This window comes from Lithobates pipiens, unplaced genomic scaffold (genome assembly GCF_037356315.1).
Source record: "Lithobates pipiens isolate NorthernLeopardFrog02 unplaced genomic scaffold, aLitPip1_a1.2 Scaffold_17, whole genome shotgun sequence".
Taxonomy (NCBI): domain Eukaryota; kingdom Metazoa; phylum Chordata; class Amphibia; order Anura; family Ranidae; genus Lithobates; species Lithobates pipiens.
Window position 1 is genome coordinate 9435338 of NW_027507755.1, and position 15229 is coordinate 9450566.

The 15229-nt window shown below is 42.9% G+C and overlaps 2 long non-coding RNA genes across 2 annotated transcripts; one reads left to right on the forward strand and one right to left on the reverse strand.

The window, feature by feature from the left end:
• Positions 1-9029: 9029 nt before the first annotated feature.
• LOC143986615 (uncharacterized) lies at positions 9030-10406 on the reverse strand. The gene is made up of 4 exons (XR_013276553.1): positions 9941-10406; positions 9691-9847; positions 9259-9392; positions 9030-9119 (listed from the first exon to the last, which is right to left on the reverse strand). It is a non-coding gene; the product is annotated as an uncharacterized LOC143986615 (long non-coding RNA).
• An 877-nt stretch (positions 10407-11283) lies between these two features.
• On the forward strand, positions 11284-12660 carry LOC143986616 (uncharacterized). The gene is made up of 4 exons (XR_013276554.1): positions 11284-11749; positions 11843-11999; positions 12298-12431; positions 12571-12660. It is a non-coding gene; the product is annotated as an uncharacterized LOC143986616 (long non-coding RNA).
• The last annotated feature ends 2569 nt before the right edge of the window (positions 12661-15229 follow it).

Here is a 15229-nt window from a genome sequence, read left to right on the forward strand (position 1 = left end):
CCGTAGGGTCCACAACCTTGCGGTGCACTCCAGATCCCTACAGTGTGCACCTGTCACCTCGTCTCAAGGTGACCTGACAGTTTGATCAGCCATGGACCCGGCTGACGTGCCGCTTCCTGCAGATGATCCATTACAGAGCTTAGTTCGGCGACTTGAGACCCAAGAATCGCATCAGACCCAGGTGATGCGATTCCTTCAGGATTTGGCATCCCGTTTTGAACAGATTCAGGCCTCATTAGGACCCCCAGTTCAACAACCGCTATCTGCTGCTGCACCTATCGCATCAGTTGCAGCCACACATTCATTACTACTACCAGCTCCGGTCCTTTTCTCTGGGGACTCCAAGGCTTGCAGGGGGTTCCTTAGCCAGTGCACTATTCATTTTGAACTTCAGCCCCAAAACTTCCTGTCCGATCGGGCAAAAGTCGCATATATCATATCCCTCCTGTCCGGCGAGGCGCTAGCTTGGGCCGCCCCTCTGTGGGAACTGAATGATCCAGTGGTTTCTAGCCTGTCTGATTTCTTGAAACATTTTCGGAATATCTTCGAGGAACCGGGTCGTGTCTCCTCAGCGGCTAGCGCTCTTTTATGTCTCCGTCAAGAGTCCGCTTCTGTGGGACAGTATGCTCTTCAGTTCCGTATCCTCACAGCTGAATTGAGCTGGAACAATGAGGCCCTAGTTGCAACCTTTTTACATGGCCTCTCTGATAGAGTGAAGGATGAATTAGCAGGAAGATCCCTTCCTGCTGATCTGGACAGTTTTATCACCTTGTGTAACCAGATTGATATTCGCTTTCAGGAGAGGGCCCTGGAAAAAAGTCGCCAGCACTCACCGTTCTTTAGGCAGCCTGAGCCCCCAGTCCCTTCTCTGCAACCCGAGGAACACCCCCTGCTTACTGAGGAACCTATGCAGTTGGGCTGGACTAAGTTATCTCCTGAAGAACGTGCTAGGCGCAGAACTCTGGGCCTATGCCTCTATTGTGGGGCCAAAGGTCATTTCCGTGACACTTGTTCTCTTCGTCCGGAAAAACGCTCAGGGCTAATACATCTGGAAGGTGGAGTATTAGACCCTGAAATATCACTTTCACCTTCTCGTCTTCTCCTTTCTATGTTGCTTCATGTTGGTGCTTCCTCTCGTTCGGTCTCAGCACATCTGGATTCCGGAGCCGCCGCCAATTTCATGGATTGGGAAACTGCATCCTCCATGAGACTTACCCTTTTGCCCCTTACAACACCATTGGTGGTCTTGGCGATTGATGGCACGGTTCTCCCAGGGGGCCCTATCCGCTTTCAGACTCTTCCTGTTAAGATGTTAGTAGGGACACTCCACCAGGAGTGAATATCCTTCCTTGTCTTACCTAAGGCTATATCTCCTATCATATTAGGTCTTCCTTGGTTACGGCTCCATTCTCCGCACGTTGACTGGTCTGCTGGTCAGATCCTGGCTTGGGGTTCCTCCTGTTCCTCTTCCTGCCTACTCAAGGGTACCCCAAAGGAGAGACTTCCTGTTACTACCATCCCAGTATTTTCTGCTCTTCCCACTGTATATAGCGATTTCTGGGATGCATCCTGCAATAGTCGGACTGTTGCACTCTCTAGGTCATGTGGTACTCTGGATGAGGGGCCCACCTATGAACCTGAGTCGATCATTCACTCCAGTTCGCATAACCATTTACCTTTGCCTGTCCATAATTTCCCTTGGACGCACAGCCAGACTAACTTGTCTGCAAGTTCCACAGTTGCTATGCCTTGTGATGCGATTGAGATGGTTGCTACACCTGACAATACTATTCAGTCGACCTCTGCACCAGTTATGCCAGTCCAGCCCATGCCCAATGAGCTTCCTGCTTCTTGTTCAGCACCTTCGGTGACCTGGCCTCACCCTACTACTACTATGTCCGTTCAAACCCATTTAAGAGGCTCAATCCATCCTTTGGATAGAATACCTCATTCGGCCAGGAGGGGTTTTCAATCTTTTTCTCAGGGTTCTCTGCATTCTATTTGTGTTGCAGCTACCCAGCTTGACTCTTGTGACATGTCACTTTCTAACCAACATGACCTCAGGGATCCACCGACCTCTGCCCAGTCTGGTGGTCCTGTTATGGATGCCCAGCTCATCTTTAAGGGTGTGGGGGTTCCTGCTCAGACTCCTGATCTTCTCATGCCCTTACCCATTCCTAAAAAGCCTTTAGTCCTCGGGTCCTCTCGTCCTCTCCCTACCTCTGTTTTGGTCTCTGAGGATAATCTAGAATACGAGGTTAGTCAAGTTTTGGATTCCCGGCTCCGTAAAGGCATTCTTCAGTACCTCGTACTTTGGAAAGGGTTGGGTCCTGAGGAGAGGTCTTGGATCACTGCATCTGAGGTCTTTGCTCCCTGTCTGTTAAGGAGGTTCCATCTGGAGTTTCCCTTTAAGCCTGGACCCAGGCGGAGGAGGGGGAGGCCTCGTAAGAGGGAGGGTAGTGTCATGGTTATGCAGTGATCTTCCTGTGTTTGCTTACCTCCCCTCATGTCTTCAGACTAAGAGGCCAGCCATTTCCACCTCGTGGTTTTTATAACCTCTCCTCTAAGCATGGCTCTACCCCAGGCGCTATCAGGGAGCCCTATATTAACCTGTGCACTGCAGGCCATCAGTGCCGATCAACCATTGTGTATTCCTTTGTGTGTTAGCTTCCTGTTACCTGCCGTGTGCTCTGCTACTATTTTCCGTTACCGACTTTGGTGTGTCTTGACTATCCCTGTTTGCCTGTGATCCTGACCTTTTGGCGTGTACCCGACTATTCTTGTCTGCTTGTGGCCTCGACCTTGGCTTTGTCCCTCACCATCCCTATCCTCCTGTTGCCTACTGTGGGTGTGAGCTGGGGGACCCTGGGGGTTGCGACCTGGAGTCAGTTGCAGCCAAGTCCATCAGAGGTGCAGGTGACCACCTGCTGGCTCTTAGACTCCGCACCCCAGGGAATCTTACGCTCTAACCCCAGTGGGATCTGTCCCCCGTCTGCAGCAGTCAGCCGTAGGGTCCACAACCTTGCGGTGCACTCCAGATCCCTACGGTGTGCACCTGTCACCTCGCCTCAAGGTGACCTGACAATGGGTTTGTAACTAAAATGAAATGCAAACTTGATTCAGTGTAAGGAGAGGACACTCAGCAGCTGTTTATACATCTGGACGCAGGAGCACTAGTGTGGGACACCAGAACAAACTTTTTAGGGTGTCCCACACAGGTGCTCCAGTGGATACTAGGGGTGTCTCCATGTGTGAAACTTGCACAAAACAGTTAAATATTCTAGCTTTAGAAAGGGAAAAAAATGTTCAGGTTGGAACTCTGCCAAAACAGATAGTTGTATGACACTTCCAAGCAATTTTTCATATTCCTATTTCTGGCCTCAAATATTTGTGTTTTAGGTATACCTTTTTTTAAATCACATAGGGGAGAAAAGACTCAGGACATCAGAGGACACCAGGAACCCACACCTCCTAAAGAAGGGGAACTCAGCACACCACAATCTGAGGATGTGGAGGAAGGAAAGGTTTATGAAGTGGGCGAAATAGTGACCACAACAGGTCAGTGTCTGAGACCACAGCTTCAGGTAATAGATGGATGCCTGCATATTTATAATACATGGTGTGGTTTTTTTATTTTAGGTGATGTAGATGCTGTGGAAGAAGAATCTAATTTCACAAGTGCAAGTGCACAAGTCCTCATTGGGGAGATAATGGTGTACAATCGTGAATTACAGATCGTGAATTACAGAAGATCAAGGAAGACATCAATGATGTTGAAAAAAGACTCAAAAACATCATTGATGTTTTAGGCAGAATCTAAAACACCCCAAAATTATTCAAGTTTGATGTTATATTTGTTATTTTTAAAAACATTTTTAAGTAATTTGAAAGCCAAATTTTGAAGCTGCACACAGTGTGTCAACATGTGCTATCTGCCATCATGGGATATCAATGTACATGTATTGTGGGTGCAACACTTTCCTCGAGACTAAAGTAGATGAGAGGAAGGGATTGCACCCCCAAAGCACGTCCATTGATTCCCCATGATGGGAGGTAGTACATGTTGACATTAGGCATGGGATCAGGATTGAAATCCGCATTTTGGCTCGCAATTTGTGTGCAGCTTCAAAATTTGGCAACACTGTTTGGACATACTAATGTCTGATATTGCCTTCACTTTGTCAAAGTTGAACTTTGTAAGTTCCTAAGTTGTGTATGTTTTATGGTTTTAAACATGCCTGTTGAACCCCAAAAAAGGCTATTTGTACTGTCAAACATAAAAATGTTATAAAACAAATATGTTGGTTTGTTCAAAAACCCTTTTCTAACGCACATGTGAATATGCACAGTATGCAGTAAATTTATATGCAGTAAAAAATGTTCTACTCAACAATGTGTGGCTTCTTCTTTCAATGCTCAAATACCAGTTTTTGGAGTAAGTTGGTGTTTACAGTGACAATGGGGATTAGTGCACTTTCAAGTGCACTGAAAGTGCACTTGTAGTGCCAAGTGCATTTTCCTTTAGTAAATAACCCCCACCAGTGCTCTAAAATTTGCCCCAATCAGGCCATTTTTGGGACTCAAAACAATTCAAGGTGCTGAAAAGGATGTTTTTTTATCATTAATGCATTACATACATTAACAACAAAAACAAGCTATGTGTGTAGCAGACCCACAACATAACAGTTTGCTGAAGAAGAGATTGTCCCCTGATGTATCAAATAAATTATGTTTGCACTATTGAAGAAAATGCCCAAAAAGAAAAGCTTGTTGGAGAACCTAGGAGACAGCTAAAAGAAACACAATGTCAGGGCTGGCTTAGCCCTTCCTTCTCTGGGCTGTCTGCTCAGCTGTCGGCTAATTGCAAGCTCTCATCTCTCTCCACAGTTACCCAGCTGTTCCTGATCCTGCTCGTCTGACCTGCCTACTTAAAGCTGTCCAGCTCACTTCATCTCTGCCTTCGCCTTGGTCACATCACAAGAAACCATCTCCTGCGTTCCTGTTTCCTGGCTTGCTGACATCCCTTCTGGCTCCTTATCCTGCTTGCTGTTCTTCCACTTGGATCCCTGACTTCTAGACTGGCTGATTACCCGATCTGGTTATTGAACTCTGGCCTGGCTGACTACTCGATCCGGTTACTGGACTCTGGCTATGCTCTGACTACGCTTGCTCTATTTACCTTTTTATTTATTAATAAACAAGTGTGATTTAATTGTACTTCTGTCTCGGTCTGGTTCATGGTTTCTGACACACAAGCAGTCAATCAAATGAAATATTATTTCAGTTTAAAATAAAAATGTATTTTAAAAATGTTTCTCAAACATTTGCTGGCATATCAATGGCCCCCCTACGCGCAAAGTATTCCATATATATTTGATGACCTTGCGGGCGATTAAGGGGGGCAAGCCAGGACGGCCAGCTTCAAGTGCCCTCAGGGTTGTTTGCTCTGGAAATCCGGCCTCAGGCCCAACTGAGGCCACATAGTTTGTAGCATTTCTCCTGAGAAAGTTGTGCATAATGCAGCCTGCAAGTATTATATGGTTTAGTTTATATTCTGAAATGTTGATTGGCATCTGGAATAAGCGGAACCGGCTGGCCATTATGCCTGAAAGCATTCTCCACCACTCTTCTGGCTCTGGCCAGCCGGTAGTTAAAAACCCTCTGCTCCGGGGTGAGGGTCCTCATAGGGAATGGCCAAATCAGGTGTTCAACAAGTCTAAATGCTTCATCAGCAACAAAGACGAATGTTAGACCAGCCACGTTGTCTTCCGAAGATGGCAATCCCAAGCCACCACTCTGGAGCAGTCCATAGAACTCGGTCTGGGCGATGACTCCACCATCTGACATCTGACATTCTTCCCCACTTCAACATACAAAAACTTGTATGTCGCCGACACCACCGCCAATATCACTATACTATTAAACTCCTTATAGTTGTAATAGTATGACCCCTAGTTGGGGGGTGGCACGATATGGACGTGTTTCCCTTCAATTTCCCCTCCGCAGTTGGGAAAGTCCCACCACTGGGAACATTGGGAAGCCACAGTCTGCCATTCCTGTGGCATTGAAGGAAACTGTGGAGTGAAACAAGAAAAAAATACATTAGTACTTTTGCACATAACATTGCAAGCAGATTAAACAAACATTCTTGGCCAACATCAGTAAAACATTTATTTTAAGGAGTATTTAAAGACAAAAATATAAGGTACACTTATCAGATTCCTCACCCCCCTCTGATGGCCCATTGTATAAAATTTTGGGTGGGGGGAAGATGTTTTGGACAGGTAACCCTCTCCACTTCATTGAGAGCTGAATGCATAAATAATGTGTTTTACTTTGGCCAGCTCCTCCTTACTTACACTATTGGCAGCCCACTGGATAGGCAAGACATGTCATAATACAAAAATATAAATACACACTGCAATTACCTATCAAGATAATAGGAGAGCAAAACTTTAAACAGTACCATCTGAAAGTATTCAGGCAGGCACTTTCACTACATGCTTTGGTGAATTCATCCATAAATTTGAACACAAAAGAGGTAGGTATAGTGTGTATGGGTTTGGCAAAGTCAGCAGATAGAGGATTGGTATCGGTTGACTAAGCGGAGGGTGGACCTGTATGATGGCAGAACAGGTCTCTGGAATAATGATCTCCAGAGCCTGGGGGGAGATGTCTGTCGAGAACTTGATGTGCTGCAGACTTCTCCCCATCGCCAAGTACCGCAACATGGCGACTAGCCTCTGTTCAGGAGCGATAGCTTGCCACATGCAGATGTCCTGTTTCGTAATATAAGGGGACAGCAAAGCCAACAAACGGAGAAAAATGGGGTCCGTCATCCGGAGATAATTCCTGAAATCATCAGGATTATTCTCACAGATCTCCAAAGAGAATATGAGAGAATTGGTCACGCTGGAGCAACCAATTCTTTGTCCATGGACTCCTCCCCACCCTGTTCATGGACTGGGCTTGGGTCAAAGTAAGAACCCCAACACCAAGTCCCCGCATAGCATGAACTCTACGATGAGTACGTACCAGCAACATGGCTTCAAAATGGTCGGCTGGTCAGAACAAACTAATAGAATGCACTGAAAATCAGAAAGGTCTGTGAAGAGTGAGTTGAAAAAGAGCGGACAAGTACGCACTGAAAATCAAATATGTACTAGAAATAGCACGCACTGAAAACCAGATACGAACTGACTACACGCACTGAAAACCAGATACAAACCCACAAACACAAACTGAAGAGCAGTAACGAACTGAAAAGCAGAAGGATGAAAAGCACAAATCATCTCTCATCAAACTTCTACTAACATGAGATGAGCACGAGATTAGCAGAAGTAGCCAAAAGGGTGGTACACTTGGTATTGAACTTCCTTTTTATAGTGCCGTCTTACGTGTTGTATGTCAGCGCGTTCATGTAGATCGGAATTTCTAACAGCATTTATGCGACTGTGTGTATGCAAGACAAGTTTGAGACAACATCCATTGGAAATAACTCCAGGATTTTGTTGTCGGAATGTCCGATCGTGTGTACGCGGTATTAGTCTGACTATAGCGCATTGGGCGGCTAAAAAAAGGTATGTGGCCAATTTCTGTTGATTGGAAAAAGAGGCCCGGGATTGGGCAGTGGAGGAGCATGTATCTAGCATCCTTATGAAAAGTGTGGTCAGTTTTTAATAGAAAAGCAGAGGAACACCAGGGATTTCACACAAATGAAGCAATAGAAAGAACAGGATGCTTTTACATACAAGTAAATGGTACAACAGGCACATATCAGGAATATGAAGTGGCAGCAAACTTTAGTACCCTAACTGTTCCATAGACAATGTTTTACTATAGGTCATCACCTGTTACTAAAGGTTTTCAAGTCCCTACAGGTCATCACCAATTTAGAGTTAACCAAGAATAATGGTCCTAGAATTATTGCTGTCACTTCAGCATGCAGATGTGGCAATAAATAACGTGTAATTTTTGTACAAAAAACCCCAACACGTGTTTACATTTGTAAGTCAGTGTATATAGGAGTATAGCAGGCTCAGTTTGGGGGGGGGGGGGGGGGGAGTTAAGTGCTTTGGTGTAATTTTACTTTTTACATTGCTTTTACTAAAACATAACACACATTGAAACATCGGGGGTCTATTGCACCGTGGCTATGGAATCTGCCCTACACTGTCAATCACAGGAGAGGCAGACCTAATAGGGAACTATTTCCTCATCAGGCTCCACCCACCCAACAGACAACCTGGCAAGTAAACGAAAAAACATTTTTTGTTTTCTAAATAAAATTTGTTCTGATTGCACCGCTTATTACTTTACCCTAATTAACTATTTTTCCCCTTCTCCCATAAGAAATTATTAATATCTAAGCTTTCTTTTTTAAGATTTCTTTGTTCCTAATCCCTCCAAGCTCTTTCCAAAACAAGAAAATAAAAAGTTTTGGACATGCACGTCAATATAAATTCACAAGAAAACAAATTGCAGGCCCAGGAACCCAAATTGTAATTGTCACAATTGCCCCTAACACAGTCGGTCAGACACTATAGCTGGCTACTGTGTTCTACACCTATAGCATGCCCCTTTCCCATAAGGCAAGCAGGCCTAGCGGTATTCAGTTGCCCCCAGGACTTATACACACTGCTACAGTGCCAGGGCAGGTGTGAAATGAGCAAAGCAAACAGGTACTTGAGGTTGGCATACAGGCAGAGTGTTTCAATCACAGTCCAGGTAAAAGGCAGGCAGAGCTCAGAAAATATTTGAAATAAGTTGGTCCACACTATCCCAGAGACACATTACTGTTAAAGGTACCTCATCCCCTAATAATTCTATAAATATTGTATCCAAGAATAGGAAAAAGGGGGGGGCAGGGGATTTTTTTACGGTACACTATATAAAGAGACAGAGATTTCTTAAAAAAGAATTCATAGCTTTAATGTTGGAAATATGGTAAAATTATTTTGGAAAAACCAAAATAGCAAAAATATAATAGCAAATACACTTTTTATACAAAAAATTACATGACACAAAGAATAGGGGATCCTGAAAATGTTAGTTGCTGAGAATGATCATGTATCCTCCCGACATGTTTCGCGTTTTTGCTTCTTCAGGGGAGTATGCAACTAACATGAACATAAACACAAAAAAAGGTTTAAGAATACAGAAAATACATTTATGCCATACAATTAGATACACAAATTTCAGAACATTAAGTATGAAATTGGTCTCAATTTGCTCAGTCCAAGGAGGTACAATGCTTACCCAGGTATAATCATTCCCGGCATCGCAACCCACAAGCCAATAGATGGTGAAATAGATGGCAAGAATTAGGTGACAGGATCAAATGCTAAAAACAACCCAGCCCCATGCAGGGCATAGATGGAGGTAGACAAGCGCTACAAAGATCAAAAACAAAATCCAGAGATAAGTACCAAGTTTACAAATCCAGCACAGGTATTAAAAAATGTTAGTTTGTAACAAAAAGGGTAAATGATATCAATCCCTAAATTATAAAAGGGAATTGGGGCTGAAAAACATGCCTCCATAGTAGAACATGAGATACTCATTATCAAAGGAATGAAACAATTGATTTTGATTACGCCTAATTAGTATAAGGGTTGTAAGAAGTGGCTACTGGGGGTATACTACCAATATACTGTTAAAGAGAGTAAAAGGAATAAAAATTATTTTTACCTGCAGTTAGAATCAAAGATGAAAGAATTAATTCCATATGATAATATTGGTGCAATACAAATGCAACAGATTACAGAGAAAGAATCAATTGATTCATTGTGGTGTTTTATAAATTACAGAGTGCAGCGGTATGCTGCCACTGCCAGGCTTGCTGAACCTAAAATAAAAAGAAGGATGAATAGATATAGATATAGAGAGATGGGAAACGGTGTTGTAACAGTATAAAGTTCAACTAAAAAAGTGTATTTACCAAAAGGAAGAGTCAGCGTGGCGGTAGTATCTGTGCTGAACCTGCACTACAGATGAAGTGACAGCGCTGCCTATTTGTATCCCCCATCCATCGAGCCGGCGTCTGACGTCACCGGCTCGATGCGGACAGCCATAGGTGGAAGCAGTGAGCATGTGCAAAGCCTTCCGAGTCGGCATTTGAACTACCAACCCCATAATGCCTCAGTGCTGACACGAGGTTCATTTGGATAAATGCTGATGGAGATAGGGCTATGCTAGCTCTCCGCCCTTAAAGGGGCGGGAAAACACAAGCCTGCATAGAGGGCAGATGAAACGACGATTGTCATGGCTTTTAACCCTAGAGGGGATTACATGCTCCCTTCCACCTCAAATCGGGAGCCGCCTGGGGATATGACCCAGCGGCGCCCTTGGGTGTCCATATGCCCTTGCATACTTGGAGCAAGGGAAGATAAAAAACAGAGGATCCAGTCCCAAATCACAAAATAGTATGGCTCAGAAATGCGGTGTAGGGAAGGGGGGAAAAAGCAAAGCTCCTCAATGTGGGTGGGACTCATAGAGAGCAACAGAGATCCCCAAGTGTGCAAACCATGAAACCCACCTTGGGCCAAGCAAAGCGAGACATTAAACGGTATATATTACCTGTACAACGTTAATAGTAATTAGAAATGACATTTTTTGATGTGCAGAGATATTTTTAAATATAACATAATCATATAAAAAAAGAAAATAAAAATAAAAATACAATAAAAAAATAGAAAACAAAAAGAAAACCAAATAGATTGGGGAGGGGGTAGGAGGAAAAAAGGGACGGGGAAAGGATAAACAAAAAGGGGAAAAAAGGGGAAAAAGGAATATCACTTCTCTCTCTTCATGCCAGGCTCCACGGGGGCTCACAGCTGAGGTAGGAGGGTTCATGAAACAAACAAACAGAGATTAGCTATAGAAAGGATCTGTAGCTTATATTTTCATTGAAACCAGGGTATTTTGTGGCTTTTAGAATAAAGATCCACTTTCCTCCTACCCCCTCCCCAATCTATTTGGTTTTCTTTTTGTTTTCTATTTTTTTATTGTATTTTTATTTTTATTTTCTTTTTTTATATGATTATGTTATATTTAAAAATATCTCTGCACATCAAAAAATGTCATTTCTAATTACTATTAACGTTGTACAGGTAATATATACCGTTTAATGTCTCGCTTTGCTTGGCCCAAGGTGGGTTTCATGGTTTGCACACTTGGGGATCTCTGTTGCTCTCTATGAGTCCCACCCACATTGAGGAGCTTTGCTTTTTCCCCCCTTCCCTACACCGCATTTCTGAGCCATACTATTTTGTGATTTGGGACTGGATCCTCTGTTTTTTATCTTCCCTTGCTCCAAGTATGCAAGGGCATATGGACACCCAAGGGCGCCGCTGGGTCATATCCCCAGGCGGCTCCCGATTTGAGGTGGAAGGGAGCATGTAATCCCCTCTAGGGTTAAAAGCCATGACAATCGTCGTTTCATCTGCCCTCTATGCAGGCTTGTGTTTTCCCGCCCCTTTAAGGGCGGAGAGCTAGCATAGCCCTATCTCCATCAGCATTTATCCAAATGAACCTCGTGTCAGCACTGAGGCATTATGGGGTTGGTAGTTCAAATGCCGACTCGGAAGGCTTTGCACATGCTCACTGCTTCCACCTATGGCTGTCCGCATCGAGCCGGTGACGTCAGACGCCGGCTCGATGGATGGGGGATACAAATAGGCAGCGCTGTCACTTCATCTGTAGTGCAGGTTCAGCACAGATACTACCGCCACGCTGACTCTTCCTTTTGGTAAATACACTTTTTTAGTTGAACTTTATACTGTTACAACACCGTTTCCCATCTCTCTATATCTATATCTATTCATCCTTCTTTTTATTTTAGGTTCAGCAAGCCTGGCAGTGGCAGCATACCGCTGCACTCTGTAATTTATAAAACACCACAATGAATCAATTGATTCTTTCTCTGTAATCTGTTGCATTTGTATTGCACCAATATTATCATATGGAATTAATTCTTTCATCTTTGATTCTAACTGCAGGTAAAAATAATTTTTATTCCTTTTACTCTCTTTAACAGTATATTGGTAGTATACCCCCAGTAGCCACTTCTTACAACCCTTATACTAATTAGGCGTAATCAAAATCAATTGTTTCATTCCTTTGATAATGAGTATCTCATGTTCTACTATGGAGGCATGTTTTTCAGCCCCAATTCCCTTTTATAATTTAGGGATTGATATCATTTACCCTTTTTGTTACAAACTAACATTTTTTAATACCTGTGCTGGATTTGTAAACTTGGTACTTATCTCTGGATTTTGTTTTTGATCTTTGTAGCGCTTGTCTACCTCCATCTATGCCCTGCATGGGGCTGGGTTGTTTTTAGCATTTGATCCTGTCACCTAATTCTTGCCATCTATTTCACCATCTATTGGCTTGTGGGTTGCGATGCCGGGAATGATTATACCTGGGTAAGCATTGTACCTCCTTGGACTGAGCAAATTGAGACCAATTTCATACTTAATGTTCTGAAATTTGTGTATCTAATTGTATGGCATAAATGTATTTTCTGTATTCTTAAACCTTTTTTTGTGTTTATGTTCATGTTAGTTGCATACTCCCCTGAAGAAGCAAAAACGCGAAACATGTCGGGAGGATACATGATCATTCTCAGCAACTAACATTTTCAGGATCCCCTATTCTTTGTGTCATGTAATTTTTTGTATAAAAAGTGTATTTGCTATTATATTTTTGCTATTTTGGTTTTTCCAAAATAATTTTACCATATTTCCAACATTAAAGCTATGAATTCTTTTTTAAGAAATCTCTGTCTCTTTATATAGTGTACCGTAAAAAAATCCCCTGCCCCCCCCTTTTTCCTATTCTTGGATACAATATTTTCAGAAAATATTTGTTATCTGGTCCCAGGTCATATACAGGTAAATGCAATCTAGCAGAAGAAGACAGACAGACAGGGAGTTTAATCAGATATTACCCAAGTTATCACTCTCAGGCTGGGTTCACACTGGTACGACAAATGCTCCGTCATTGGGAGCTCGTGTGTGGTGTGTGAAAATCAATGTTTCCCTATGGAAGCCGTCTTAACTGATCTGACACAAGTCGGTCCGACTTTGAAAATGCGTCCTGTACTACTTTGGTCCAACTTTGATCCTACTTCAGCCCATTGACTATCATTGAAGAAGGATCAAAGTCGGATCCTTGTCCTAACCATCCGACTTTGGCATACAACATTGTGTTGTTTCCTGCCCCCTGCTATAGCCCCTTCCATTGTGTGTTAGTTTTGATTGGTCAAAGGACAAGTTGTACTATCTGAAAAGTCGGATCAAAGTAGTATCCTGTTCATGAAAGTTGGATGGATGTAGGACCAATGTAGGACTGATGTCGCAGAGCAAAGTAGGATGAAAGTCGTACTATTGTTGTGTAGTATAGTGTGAAACCGGCCTCAACCACCAGCATGATACTGAATGTTTGGCTGGCTTAAATCAGGTCTGGTCTCCACCCAGAGACTGGCCACAATAATCACCTTTCAGGTGGACAGAAAGACAAGGAGAATGCAACAGCCAAAACCAAGATACTGGAATTAGGAGCAGGAATGCTAGACACTCCTGACAATAATGCATTTTTAGGAACCGACCAACTAATAATACATTTTCTATGTCCATGTATTTTATCTACAGTAAAATGACTGACAACACCCTTGGGGTGAACAAAATTGAAATTCATTATTACTAATAGATAACGGAAAAGGAATTTCACTCGTATTAATAAAAAAAATCAAAAAATATTACTAAAAAATATATAATTTTAGGCAGTGCTTTGAAAAATTGATCTCTTATACTGTGTGGAAATTATATTGTGCTTAATGCCAAATATCCTGATTTATAAAAACTGGGGTAAAGCACATCAGAAAAAGATGTTGGCACTTCTAAAAAAACAAATTAACAAAATTTTAGACTCTTTAGTCTCTTGTTTCCCACTGTGCTACTGCAGGCAACTACGTATTTAGGACTTTTCTAACAAAAGGTTTATGATGGGTATAAGAAATGTGACAGATGGCGATCTATAATTCCACTCATATGGGGATCAGTGATTCATACCGAACGGTTAACTAAACAATTCAATAGTTAAATTCAATTACCCACCTCTTCAAGTGTGAAAGCTTTGTCATGCATCTGCTCTAAAAATAGGTTGTTACAAGAAGTTCATGTGCGCTCTCAGGATAATTCAATAATAAGGCAAAACAGATGGTAATTTATATTGATGGGTTCCAGCGCTGCACCCTGAGTGATCGTACATTGTGTAACAGCAGTGAACAAGAAAAGGGCACCATTCTAAGGCGCAGAAGGTAAGTTGTTTTATGTGGATATATTAAACCCTTCAGGGCGAAAGTAAAACAAATCTTAGTGGATGAACCTAGGTTTGCAATGTTGCATGTGTCAGTAGAACTGTATCATCGCAACTACTTGGTGTACTACTTAGGTGAATTGTGCCTTGGTTTCTTTCCTTTGGTGGTACAGTATAATAACGATCTTCTTAGATACATATATAGTTTTTTTTTTAATCAAAGTGTAGTGATCCAATACCCTCTACTGTCTGAATTTGTAAATGCCTGTGTAGCACTGACTCCCGAAGGAGCGACTGATTTAATTGGGCTTACCGTTACCTTCTTCACCTCGTGTGTGTCTAGGGGTTTCCCGAGGTAGATGGCCCAAGAACTGTAGAGACTGACTCCAGAGCCACTTAAAGGTATTTTTATTTGCAAAAATAGTTAACAAACACAGTCTCTCAACATAGGGTTAGAGGGTTTAGGTAGGAAAGTTCAGGTACTTTTTAGTGCTGATTCAAATAGGAAAAAGTCTCTCACATCAGGAAATCCAGAGACTAGCCATTCACAGCTGAATCCTCACCCCTATCGGATAGTCCTTCTCTCACCGGGCCTAGCAGCCAACAGGGTGTTTCAATCAGACCAAGTCTCTGCCACAGAACACTTGATAAAACTGAAAGTTTGTAGAACAATTGGAGAACCCTCGTATGGTACCAGTATCTTGCAGCCGGTCCAGCGATATCACACGAGTCCAGATTCACTTGGGGTCTTTCAACTTGTCCAGGCTCTTGCTGAGAAGCCAACCTTTGCGTGGCCTTCTCCCGAAGAGTCCTCCCCTGGATACCTTCACAGTTGCTGGGCCTCTCCACAAACCGAGACGGCACCAGACCACCTTTGAATCCTTCTTTCAGTTTCTTTGCCTCG